The 13,072-nt window shown below is 45.2% G+C and overlaps 1 long non-coding RNA gene across 1 annotated transcript in view; it reads left to right on the top strand.

Moving 5' to 3' along the window:
• Positions 1 to 482: 482 nt before the first annotated feature.
• The window catches only part of LOC129633033 (uncharacterized), a 97,693-nt gene continuing 85,103 nt past the window's right edge, over positions 483 to 13,072 (top strand). The window contains exon 1 of the long non-coding RNA XR_008704845.1: positions 483 to 563. This is a non-coding gene — a long non-coding RNA (uncharacterized LOC129633033). The remainder of the gene's footprint in view (positions 564 to 13,072) is intronic.

Consider the following 13,072-nt stretch of genomic DNA (forward strand, 5'->3'; position numbering starts at 1 on the left):
AGTTGTTCTGAGAATCACTGGTGACAGCCACAGAACCCAAGGCTGGGAGACTGGGAGAGGTCATAAGCTGGGTCACAGCAGGCCATACAGAGCTCTTTGGGGAGGAAAGACCAGGTGATGGGGGAAGCTCAGAGTCATGGGCTTTGGGTGGTGGCTGAGGCATGGTGGACTTGGTCTTGAAGATTCCTTGCCCTGTGTCGAGATGAAGAGTGCTGGCATGTGTGTGCAGTTATGTCAGGAGATGGGTGGGAGGGGTGTGGCTGCCTTGCCAAGAGCATGTGGGTCCCTGCTGTGAAGCTGAGCAAAGAGTGAGCATGTCTCCAGTTCCCTGGGGACAGATAGGGATGGGAGGGACCAGACCTGGGACTACAGCCTTGATAGGGGCCCAGCTTGTGAAAGGCCTCAGATGCATTTGTTACAATGCAGACCTTTAGCCTGAGAGTTAGGTGTATGCTTTCTGAAGATCACTGAGGCTGTGGGTGGATGATAGATGATGGAACAGGAAGAAACTCATCCTTATCAATGGGACCAGTTATGGGGCTGCTGCAATGGACTCAGCACAGGTAACAGAGACCAGCAATCAGTGGGTGGAAGTGACTGGAGGATGGAGGGTGGGAGAGCAGATCTGAAAGAACTGAACAAATCTCTGAGCGAACAGGGCCCAGTAGGGTTATTGGAACAAGGAATGGCGCCCCATCAGTAAGTCAGTAAATGGCCTTTTTTTTTAGAAGAAACATAAGATAATTTTATTATTGAATAAGGACTACACTAGAATGTGATCTACACTATAGGCAATTTACTAAGAGATTGCAAAGACAGAAAAATGTCACCCTTTCATATAGATAAGCAGACACAACCCATTACACGTGTTCTCCAGATTAACAATAACTAGTCCTCAAGAAGTCTTGAGAGTACTCTTTATCACACACAGTTCAAATTAAATTTATTTGGAAATTGGAGTGACCATGTGTAGTAGATAATTGGCTTTTTACAGTAGAATAATAAACTCATATCTTGATGACAACAGGTAGATTTTAGGCACTTCCCACCAAAATTAGGCTCCTACTCTCCCACAGAAATTTGGAGTTGGGTGCACTCTTTCTTGGGGTTAGTTGTTCAGTCATGTCCAACTCTTTGCAACGCTATGGACAGTAGCCCATGCAAAATGGGCTACAAATGCAAAACTCCAGTATTTTCAGGCAAAAATACTGGAGTGGGTTGCCATTCCCTTCTACAGGGGATCTTCCTGATCCAGGGATTGAACCCCGGTCTCCTGCACTACAGGCTGAGCCACCAGGGAAGATCCAAAGAAGGAAATGGCAACCCACTCCATCACTCTTGCCTGGAGAATTCCATGGACAGAGCAGCCTGGCAGGCTATAATCCATGGGATCTCAAAAGAGTTGGACATGACTGAATGACTCTCACTTACTGGCTTGGTGATTGCATTTTAAAGAGATACTTCCTATGTCCTTGAGAATGTCATCCCCTGATGCAAAACCTAATAAATTGCCATTTGGGGGTGGGGGTTGTTTTGGACTATAATTGCTTTACAATCTTGTATCCATTTATTCTGTACAGCAAAGTGAATCAGCTGTATGTGTACATATCTTCCCCCTCCCGCCCACCCACTCCTCCATCCCATACAGGACACCAGGCCGAGCTCTCTGTGCTACACAGCCGCTTCCCACGACCTATCTGTTTTACACATGGTAGTATATATATGGGACTTCCTAGGTGGCTCAGTGGGTAAAGAATCTGCCTGCAATGCAGGAGACACAGGGAATGAGGGTTCGATCCCTGAGTCAGGAAGATCCCCTGGAGGAGGGCGTGGCAACCCACTCTAGTATTCTTGCCTGGAGAATCCCCTGGACAGAGGAGCCTGGTGGGCGACAGTCCATGGGGTCCCAAAGAGTTGACCATGCCTGAAGTGCCTGAGCACACGCACGAGCGCAGCGTGTTCATGTCCGTGTTAATCTCCCAGTTAATCCTACTCTCCTCCCCCGCTGTGTCCATATGTCTATCTTCTGTGTACAAGTTGCCATTTTTTAATGATCCTCCTGAGTTTTCCAGAACCTGAGTTTTCCTAAATGTTCCATTAGCATGAGAGGAATATACCCAATTTCCCTTGCTATTTCAGCAATGGGGAGTGAGCACAGGGGCTATTGCTGTGCATTTGAGCACTTTCGTGAAGAAGGCCTTCTGTCTGTCTAGTGGGCATCATATGTAAGCGCTTTCGTGTCTGTTATCTCTTTTAATGTTCATGGCTTTGTCAGTCAGTAAAAGAGGAGGTGACAAGGGAGATGATATAAAGGCAGCTAACGTATGTTGTGAGCTCAGTTAGTGCTGGTGTCTGTACTAAGCATTTGCCAGTGTGGTCTTATTTTATTCTCACAGCAGTCCCTCAGGGCACATAGTATTACTATTTCCATTTTAGAGATGAGAAAATTGAAGCATGGAGAGGCTAAATGAATTTCCTGAAGTTGTGCATTTAGTAAGGTCCTGGAACTGGGTTTTGGATTCAGACAGTTAATGGACACTGCAGTCAATGAACTCCTTCTGCTATATATGAAGAATAAGAGTGTCACCAGTCTTGCATTAGATGAAGGCTTGACAGGCCTTCATCCAGCCCAGTGGTTTTGTAAATAAAGTTTTATTGGAATCCAGCCAGGCCCTTTCACTTAAGTATTGTCTGTGTCTGGCTTTCACACTACAGATGGCAGAGTTGAGTAGTGATGACAGACACTGCCTGACCCACAAAGCCTCAAAGATTTACCATCTGGCCCTTTACGGCAAGTGTGCTGAGCTCTACGCTAGACTATTTTTATTATTTGTCTATTTCTTCTTCCTACCTGTTTATGTCTTTTCCTACCAGCCATAAAATAATATATAAAATAGCATCCTGTTTTCATGGGCATTTTACCAGTGCCACGTTGAGAAGGAAAGAACAGTTAAGGTATCATCAGGTGAGTTTTTTGATGGGGTACACTCTGAAAGTAATGACAAAGATAAAAAGTGACACCAGATTCTCATAAAATATTTATGATATACCTACTATGTCGTGCTTCCCAGGTGGCGCAGTGGTAAACAATCTTCCTGCCAGTGCAGGAGACGCAAGAGCCGCAGGTTTGATGTCTGGGTCAGAAAGATCCCCTGAAGTAGGAAATGGCAACCCACTCCAGTGTTCTTGCCTGGAAAATTCCATGGACACAGGAGCCTGGTGGGCAACATTCACGGGTCACAAAGAGTCAAACATGACTGAACACGCATGCCTACTACGTTTTAAGGACTATTTAAATGTTGGGATTTTCTCGATCTGTAGAGTGAAGGGGTTGAAATGAGAGGATTTAGTTTAAGGTCTGTTCCATCTGTAACACATTTTAAGCCATCCCTTTTAAAACCTCCTGCTTCTAGGCAGATGTAACATGTGCACAAGTGGCATACACCGTCACATTCGCCCAGGGTAGGGCCCTCCTTTTTAGACATCAGCTGCATAACGTGGGCTCATACCACAAACATACAGGTACTGGGTCGTAAGAAATGTATTTTCGCTCTTCTAGCCACTGCAAGGGGAGAGAAGGAGGCTTGCATTCTTTCTTGATTTGCTTAACAAGACCAAGCGCAACTGAACGTTGCCCGCAACCACTGGGCATCCTCTGTCGAGACGCTGCAGAGTTGAGTTGTAATGTCACCTCCTGGCCACTAGAGGACTTCATTCTATTTAAGCAGAGGAAGACTTGTTCAGGGCCTTTCTGCGCTGGAGGAGGTTCGCTTATCTGCCCTTCACTTAATTCACCAGCGGCCTTATATGTGGATACTTCATGAGCTATAAAGCATCAGAGGATATTTAGGGCAGATAGCCGTTCAGTGCCGAATTGCTAAGGCGTTCACCTCCAGCCTGCATGTTATGAGATAGCTCTAGAGTTAAGAAGGTCTTTATTATTTTGAGCACAAATCCATCTCTTTGCAACTTCTGCCAGTTGGACTTCTGAACAACATGAGGTTTGTCCTGGTTATACACTGCAGTCCCTTAAAGATGCTCCCCAGTGGAGAAGGCAACAAAATGGCTTGGATTTAACATAACACATAGCAGTTACAGTATATGTTAGGTACTGTGCTAAGTGCTTACAAATATTAACTTAATTCTCAAAAGCACCCTATGAGAGAGGTGCTATTATGAGCCCCATTTTATAGATGAGGAAACAGAGACAGAATAGTTTAGGAGTTCACTGAGAGTCATGCAGCTATGAAGGGGTAGGGCTGAGATTTTTAAAAACTTTTTATTCTATATTGGAGTATATGGCTCAGACAGTAAAGAGTCTATCCGCCATTCATGAGGCCTGGCTTTGATACCTGGTTCGGGAAGACCTCCTGGAGAAGGGAAAGGCTACTCACTCCAGTATTCTTACCTGGAGAATTCCACGGACAGAGGAGCCTGCTGGGCTACAGACCATGTGGTTGCAAAGAGCCTGACAGGACTGAGTGGCTAACAGTGTAGCCAGTTAACAATGCTGTGACGGTTTCAGGTGGACAGCAAAGGCACTCAGCTGTACACATACATGTGTCCATTCTCCCCCAGACTCTTCTCCCGCCCAGACTGTAGGGCTGAGAGTTGAACCCAGGCAGTGAAACTCCAGAGTTCATATTTTTAACTAGCATACTCTGCTGCCTCATAGGAGAGGGGCCAGATAAACAATGACATATCTTAAAAAACATTTCAACCTATTTTTTCATTGTAAGTACATCACAGGAAATTTGGAAAATCAGAAGAAACGAGTCACCCATGCTCATACCACAGCATCGCAATCACAGCTATCGATCTTGTTTTTGCTTTCATTTTTTCACGTGTATGTATGTGTATTGTTTTCATGTCTCTATACAGGCAATTTGTATTCTGCTTCTCTGCCTACCATGTAATGTTTTAGTGTCATTTCATACCTTTCATAACCAGTATTTTAAATATTCTAAGAATGTATGTATGTGCTGATGTAATGGAGTTTAGGGGAGCTGGTAGAAAAGAATGTCCAAAGAAGGGAGGGAATGATACAAACCACCAAGGCAAGGAGGCAAAGTGCCCGGGGGACCTCTGGCCTCACACGACTGTAGCAAAAGGCCACTGTGCCGACACGTCATGTCAGTGGCACTGAGCAAGGAGGCGGCAGCTGGTGACGCAGGGCCTCATGGCATCCGGAAACTAAAAACAGCTCTGTAGGGTGACAGCTTGTCAGGGCTCTGTAGGGGAGAAGCCGGGCTTGCATTCACTGTAGCGTCTTGTCCTAGCGCAGACTCAGAGAAGACCTGAATTCTAATTCCAGCTCTATTAGCTGTGTTTGTCTTAGACACTTCAGTTCACTTCTCTGGGTATCAGTTTCCTTAACTATTCACGGGCACAAGAACAGTTCTCATGAAGGGTATTGAGAAAAATGATCTGTTGGGTCAGTGAGGGATGACTACAAGTGGATCAGACCTGGTTTATAGTGGATCGAGCAGTAAAGACTTCTAATTAGTTCACATAACAAGAAGTTTGGAGGTGAGTTTCCAAAGCTCGCACAAGGGCTCAACAATGCCATCAAGAAGCCCAGACTGTTCTCTCCTTGCAAGCCACCATCCTTAGAGCATTGGTTGTGTTTCTTGCTTTCTAGTACGGTCATTTCAATGACTGCATCCTTGGTGGAGCGATATTGACCTTTCCTTATAAAAGCCCAGTTTTAGGGAGATGCTCTTGCTCTGTCTGCCTAGTAGGAAGGGCCCTGTATCCTTTTGTTCCAGTCTTTGCATGGATGAGGAGGTTTTTCTGTGGAGTCCCCTAGTACATGCTCAAAACCCCTTCCAACACCACTGTCTCAGTCTGCTCTGTTTGCTGTAACAAAATACTGCAGACTGCGTGACTTAAACAACAAACGCATTATTTCTTGCGGGTCTAGAGGCTGGAAAGTCCAAGATCAAGGTGTTGGCGATTTCAGTTCTTGGGCTCTCTTCCTGGCTTGCAGACAGCTGCCTTCTTGCTGTGCCCTTACAGAGAGAAAGAGAAAGAGAAAGAGAAAGGAAGAGAAAGAGAAAGAGAAAGGAAGAGAAAGAGTTCTGGTCTTCCATTATGGAGATTCCTATCTGGTGACCTCATTTAAACCTAATTACTTTACAAAGGATCCACCCTTGAATACTATCCTATTGGGGGTTAGAGACTCAACTTTTTTTTTTGGCGGGGGGTACTTATACATTCAGTTTGTGACACCAGTCTACTCTGTCTTCACTATATCCTGGGACCATGTGCGGTGACTTCTGCAGCTTTGTCAAAGGCTCTAGATTCCTAGACTTTCTCAGATGGTCATTCTCTGCAGAAAATGCATCCTTTCCCATTGAATCTGCAGGCAGAAGATTTGTACTTTTAAACCACTTGTCACAAGTGTTGCTTATTACATTGTGTGCCTGTTGAAGGCTGGTTTCATCTGCTAGCCTGTAAGCCCTTTGAAGTCAGAAACCATGTCTGTTTTGTCCACTGTTCTCTTCCAGAGCCTAGCGTAGTGTATGGCGCATAGCAGGTATTTAGTAGACATCCAGTGAGTGAGTTAATCAGAGTCTTCCACGGCCTGAGCTCTTGTTAGTATTTCGGCATGCATTTGTGGCTGCCACAGAATCTATGTTTCCTGAGTCCCAGTGACTTATTTGCACAAGTCCTCTCCCTGACCAATAAGGACTTATTTTAGAAGCCACTCCATTATCTTATGGGCCTCCCAGGTGGCTCAGAGGGTAAAGAATCTGCCTACAATGCTGGACTTGAAAGAGACATGGGATCGATCCCTGGGTCAGGAAGATCCCCTGGAGGAGGGCATGGCAATCCACTTCAGTATTCTTGCCTGAAGAGTCCTGTAGACAGAGGAGTCTGATGGGCTACAGTCCATAGGCTTGCAAAGAGTCGGACCCGACTGAAGCGACTTAGCATGCATGCACGCACAGTCTTGTGGTGGGTGGTGACAGATGCCACAGCAGACGCTGTTGACAGTTGTTCTACACCCACCTGAGCTATTTGAGTTCACCTGTAGCGGAGGTCAACCCATCCAGTACGCTGACAGGTCCTACCTGCAGCTATCTGGGGCTATATCTAGGGGATGTTGATGCCTCCAGGGGAAAACCTCAACCATTTGAGGATGAGCGTGGATGAGAAATGCCCCAGGCTGCCTGTCCTCCAATGGAACTAGTCTGAGGCGTGTTCCACATGGATTTTGAAGAATGCCCAGCGGGTGTTAGCTCTGTTTGTCTGAACACATCTCACCCATCACTGCCTATTCTCCCTTCCTTGTCCACTGCTCATTCAATTTTCTGAATATCTCTCTTGCTCCTCAGATCCTCTGATGTTGCTCTTTGGTATGTCCCAGCACCTCACACATCATCTTTCATGATCAGAGTAGGTTCTCAAGAACTATTTGTCAAATGAGGAAATCTTTGTAAAGTGTCAAGTATCAGATACAAGCCTGATGGAATTGATGCAAAGATAAAGCAGTTCCTGAATCACTTAGGAATAGCATCAGATGAGACCACATTGTCGGGTTGGTAAACTTCTCTCCCTTGGTTCTTGCCTTGGCATAACAAAGATTTGTAACCACGGACCACTTGTAGCTCAAACAGGCCATATTTTATTAAGCAAGCAGCAGGCCATATTCATAACGACAAACTAGTTACAGCTCAGTTACAGCTTAAGTGGGAAGCAGGCAGTGGGCAACAGGCTCCCAAGACAAGGGCAGGCCAACCCTCAAAGCCGCCCTGAGTCCTCTTGGCTTCCCTTTTTATACTTTTTGTCTCCTCCCCCTGGAGTCTGATTGGTTACACCCACGACCAGAAGTTCTCACTTAGGTCCTCAACTTCCCCTTTTATGGGCCCCCTTTTTTTTTCTTCCTCCCTCTGCTTGCTCCTTGGGAGAAAAGATATGACAAACTTAGAGAGTGTACTAAAAAGTAGAGACATTACTTTGCCAACAAAGGTCTATATAGTCAAAGCTATGGTTTTTCCAGTAGTCATGTATGGATGTGAGTGTTGGACTGTAAAGAAGGATGAGCACCAAAGAATTAATGCTTTCGAACTGTGGTGTTGGAGAAGACTCTTCAGAGTCACTTGGACTGCAAGGAGATCCAACCAGTCAATCCTAAAGGAGATCAGTCCTGAATATTCATTGGAAGGACTGACGCTGAAGCTGAAGCTCTAATACTTTGGCCACCTGATGCGAAGAGCCAGCTCATTGGAAAATACCCTGATGCTGGGAAAGAAAAAAAACAGGATGACAGAGGACAAGATGGTTAGATGGCATCACAGACTCAATGGACATGAGTTTGACCAGCTCCTGGAGATAGTGAAGGACAGGGAAGCCTGGTGTGCTGCAGTCCACGGGGTCTCAAAGAGTCGGACGCGACTGAGCGACTCAACAACAACTGTATGGTTCCGCCATCTTGGACTCCTCTCTTTTTTCTCTTCTAACCACCTGACAGTGTGAACTTCCTTGAGGTCAAAGGACTTGAGGACCCCGTCCCCTGCGCGCGTCCCACACCCCTTCTCAGTCACTTGGCCCTTGCCTTCTGCTACCTTGGACTAAGAATTTGGAGGCACAACCAGCAGGGGCTTCCCACCGCTGTTGCCTGTCCTCCTGCACAACACTGAGAGATTGGGCTCAGCGTATTTCTTAAAAACAAGGCAGTCGTTTACAGTCAATAACGGAGACAGGGCTGTTAAGCGAGCATGCCCACTGAGGAAGGTGAGATCTCGAGTCATCACAGCAGAGACATTAGCTGAGAATCAGGAGACCTGATTGACTGGTCCTGGGACTCAGGCAAGTTATTTAACAATACAACAAGATCCACAGCAGCCATTCTCATTTACTCAGTACTTACTGTGTGTCAGGCACTGCATTTGGCACATGTCAGCTAGCTACACTCTCACAGCAACCCTGTGAAATAGACACTGTTCCTGTCCTCATCTTTTTCATAGAAAGTATTTTATTTATTTTTAAATTGAAATATAGTTGCTTTACACTGCTGTGTCAGTTTCTCAGTTAGTTCAGGCGCTCAGTCATGTCCGATTCTTTGCCACCCCATGGACTGTAGCATGCCAGGCCTCCCTGTCCATCGCCAACTCCCAGAGTTTACTCAAACTCATGTCAATTGAGTCAGTGATGCCATCCAACCATCTCATCCTCTATTGTCCCCCTCTCCTCCTGCCTTCAATCTTTCCCAGCATCAGAGTCTTTTCCAATGAGTCAGTTTTTTGTATCAGGTGGCTGAAGTATTGGAGTTTCAGCTTCAGCATCAGTCCTTCCAATGAATATTCAGGACTGATCTCTTTAGGATGGACTGATTGAATCTCCTTGCAGTCCAAGGGACACTCAAGAGTCTTTCCAACAACACAGTTCAAAAGCATCAATTCTTTGGTGCTCAACTTTCTTTTTTTTCCCTCAGGACAGAATAAAATTTATTTATGTTTCCAATTATTTTCTTTATAAAAATTTGTTTATTTTAATTGGAAGCTAATTACTTTATAATATTGTAGTGGTTTTGCCATACATTGACATGAATCAGCCATGGGTGTACATGTGTTCCCCATCCTGAACCCCCCTCCCACCCCCCACCCCATCCCATCCCTCTGGGTCATCCCAGTGGTGCTCAGCTTTCTTTACAGTCCAACTCTCACATCCATACATGACTACTGGAAAAACCATAGCTTTGAGTAGACAGAAGTTTGTTGGCAAAGTAATGTCTCTGCTTTTTAATATGCTAAGTTGGTCATAACTTTTCTTCCAAGGAGCAACCATCTTTTAATTTCATGGCTGCAGTTACCATCTGCAGTGAGTTTGGAGCCCCCCAAAATAAAATCTCTCAGTTTCCACTGTTTCCCCATCTATTTGCCATGAAGTGATGGGACCAGATGCCATGATCTTCGTTTTCTGAATGTTGACCTTTAAGCCAACTTTTTCACTCTCCTCTTTCACTTTCATCAAGAGGCTCTTTAGCTCTTCTTTGCTTTCTGCCATAAGGGTTGTGTCATCTGCATATCTGAGGTTATTTATATTTCTCCTGGCAATCTTGATTCCAGCTTGTGCTTCATCCAGCCCAGCATTTCTCATGATGTACTCTGTATATAAGTTAAATAAACAGGGTGACAATATACAGCCTTGATGTACTCCTTTCCCAATTTGGAACCAGCTTTTTGTTCCATGTCCAGTTCTAACTGTTGCTTCCTGACCTGCATACAAATTTCTCAAGAGGCAGGTCAGGTGGTCTGGTATTCCCATCTCTTTCAGATTTTTCCACAGTTTATTGTGATCCACACAGCCAAAGGTTTTGGGATAGTCAATAAAGCAGAAATAGGTATTTTTTGGAACTCTCTTCCTTTTTCCATGATCCAGCGGATGTTGGCAATTTGATCTCTGGTTCCTCTGCCTTTTCTAAAACCAACTTGAACATCTTGAAGTTCACAGTTCATGTATTGCTGAAGCCTGGCTTGGAGAATTTTGAGCATTACTTTACTAGCGTGTGAGATGAATACAATTGTGCGGTAGTTTGGCATTCTTTGGCATTGCCTTTCTTTGGGATTGGAATGAAAATTGTCTTTTTCAAGTCCTGTGGCCACTGCTGAGTTTTCCAAATTTGCTGGCAGACTGAGTGCAGCACATTCACAGCATCATCGTTTAGGTTTTGAAATAGCTCAACTGGTATTCCATCACTTCCACCATCTTTGTTTGTAGTGATGCTTCCTAAGGCCCACTTGACTTCACATTCCAGCATATCTGCCTCTAGGTGAGTGATCACACCATCATGATTATCTGGGTTGTGAAATTTTTTTTGTATAGTTCTTCTGTGTATTCTTGCCACCTCTTCTTAATATCTTCTGCTTATGTTAGGTCCATACCATTTCTCTCCTTTATTGAGCCCATCTTTGTATGAAATGTTCCTTTGGTATCTCTAATTTTATTGAAGAGTTATCTAGACTTTCCCATTCTATTTCTATCTAAGAAAGATAAGGCTTTCTTATCTCTCCTTGCTATTCTTTGGAACTCTGCATTCAAATGGGTACATCTTACCTTTTCTCCTTTGCCTTTCACTTCTCTTCTATTCGCAGCTATTTGTAAGGCCTCCTCAGACAGCCATTTTGCCTTTTTGCATTTCTTTTCCTTGGCAATGGTATTGATCCCTGCCTCCTGTACAATGTCAGGAACCTCGGTCCATAGTTCTTCAGGCACTCTGTCTATCAGATCTAATCCCTTGAATCTATTTGTCACTTCTACCGTATAATTGTAAGGGATTTGATTTAGGTCATACCTGAATGGTCTAGTGGTTTTCCCTACTTTCTTCAATTTAAGTCCGAATTTGGCAATAAGGAGTTCATGGTCTGTGCCACAGTGAGCTCCCAGTCTTGCTTTTGCTGACTGTATAGAGCTTCTCCATCTTTGGCTGCAAAGAATGTAATCAGTCTCATTTCGGTATTGACCATCTGGTGATGTCCATGTGTAGAGTATTCTCTTGTGTTGTTGAAAGAGTGTGTTTGCTATGACCAGTGCATTCTCTTGGCAAAACTCTATTAGCCTTTGCCCTCCTTCATTCTGTACTCCAATCAAACCCCTACCTGCCAGAAATGCTCAGAGGGCTCAAACAAACCTTGTGTGCACCAAGACCCAGAGACCCCACAGAGACTGAGACAGAACTGTGTTTGAGTGTCTCCTGAGGGGGTATGGGTCAGAAGTGGACCGCTGTGGGGGAAGGGGCTCTGGGTGCAGCAGACCTGGGTATGGCATAAGCCCTCTTGGAGGAGGTCACCATTAACTCCACCATAGAGCAACTAGAACTTACACAGGACTGGGAAACAGACTCTTGGTGGGCACAAGCAAAGCCTGTGTGCACCAGGACCCAGAAGAAAGGAGCAGTGACCCCACAAGAGACTGACCCAGACTTGCCCGTAAGTGTCCAGGAGTCTCTGGCAGAGTCGTGGGTCAGCGGTTGTTTACTGCATGGCTGGGGGCACTGAGTGTAGCATTGCATGCATGGGATCTTTTGAAGGAGGTTGCCATTATCTTTGTTACTTCCACTATAGTTTACGTCCCCATGGACTGTAGCCTACCAGGCTCTTCTGTCCATGGGATTTTTCCAGGCAATAGTACTGGAGTGGATTGCCATTTCCTTCTCCAGGGGATCTTCCTGACCCAGGGATCGAACCCGGGTCTCCCACATTGTAGACAGACACTTAACCGTTTGAGCCACCAGGGAAGTCATCCTACCACAGTTTGGCCCAAGGTAAAAAACAGGGAGGGAACACAGCCCCACCCGTCAACAGAATATTGGATTAAAGATTTACTGAGCATGGCTCTGCCCATCAGAACAAGACCCAGTTTCCCCCTCAATCAGGCTCTCCCATCAGGAAGCTCCCGTAAGCCTCTCTCCTTCTCCATCAGGGCAGACAGACTGAAAACCACAGTCACAGGAGATTAACCAACCTGATCACATGGACCACAGCTTTGTCTAACTCAATGAAACTGAGCCATGCTGTGTAGGGCCACCCAAGATTGACGGGTCACAGTGGACAGTTCTGACAACATGTGGTCCACTGGAGAAGGGAATGGCAAACCACTTCAGTATTCTTGCCTTGAGAACCCCAAGAACAGTATGAAAAGGCAAAAAGATAGAACACTGAAACATGAACTCCCCAGGTCGGTAGATGCCCAATATGCTACTGGAGATCAGTGGAGAAATAACTCCAGAAAAAATGAAGGGATGGAGCCAAAGCAAAAACAACACCCAGGTGTGGATGTGACTGCTGATAGAAGCAAGGTCCGATGCTATAAAGAGCAGTATTGCATAGGAACCTGGAATGTCAGGTTTATGAATCAAGGCAAATCGAAAGTGGTCAAATAGGAGATGGCAAGACTGAACATTGACATTTTAGGTACCAGAGAACTAAAATGGACTGGAATGAGTGAATTTAACTCAGATGACCATGATATCTACTACTGTGGGCAAGAATCACTTAGAAGAAATGGAGTAGCCATCATGGTCAACAAAAGAGTCTGAAATGCAGTACTTGGATCCAATCTCAAAAAT

This window comes from Bubalus kerabau, chromosome 18 (assembly GCF_029407905.1).
Source record: "Bubalus kerabau isolate K-KA32 ecotype Philippines breed swamp buffalo chromosome 18, PCC_UOA_SB_1v2, whole genome shotgun sequence".
Classification (NCBI taxonomy): domain Eukaryota; kingdom Metazoa; phylum Chordata; class Mammalia; order Artiodactyla; family Bovidae; genus Bubalus; species Bubalus kerabau.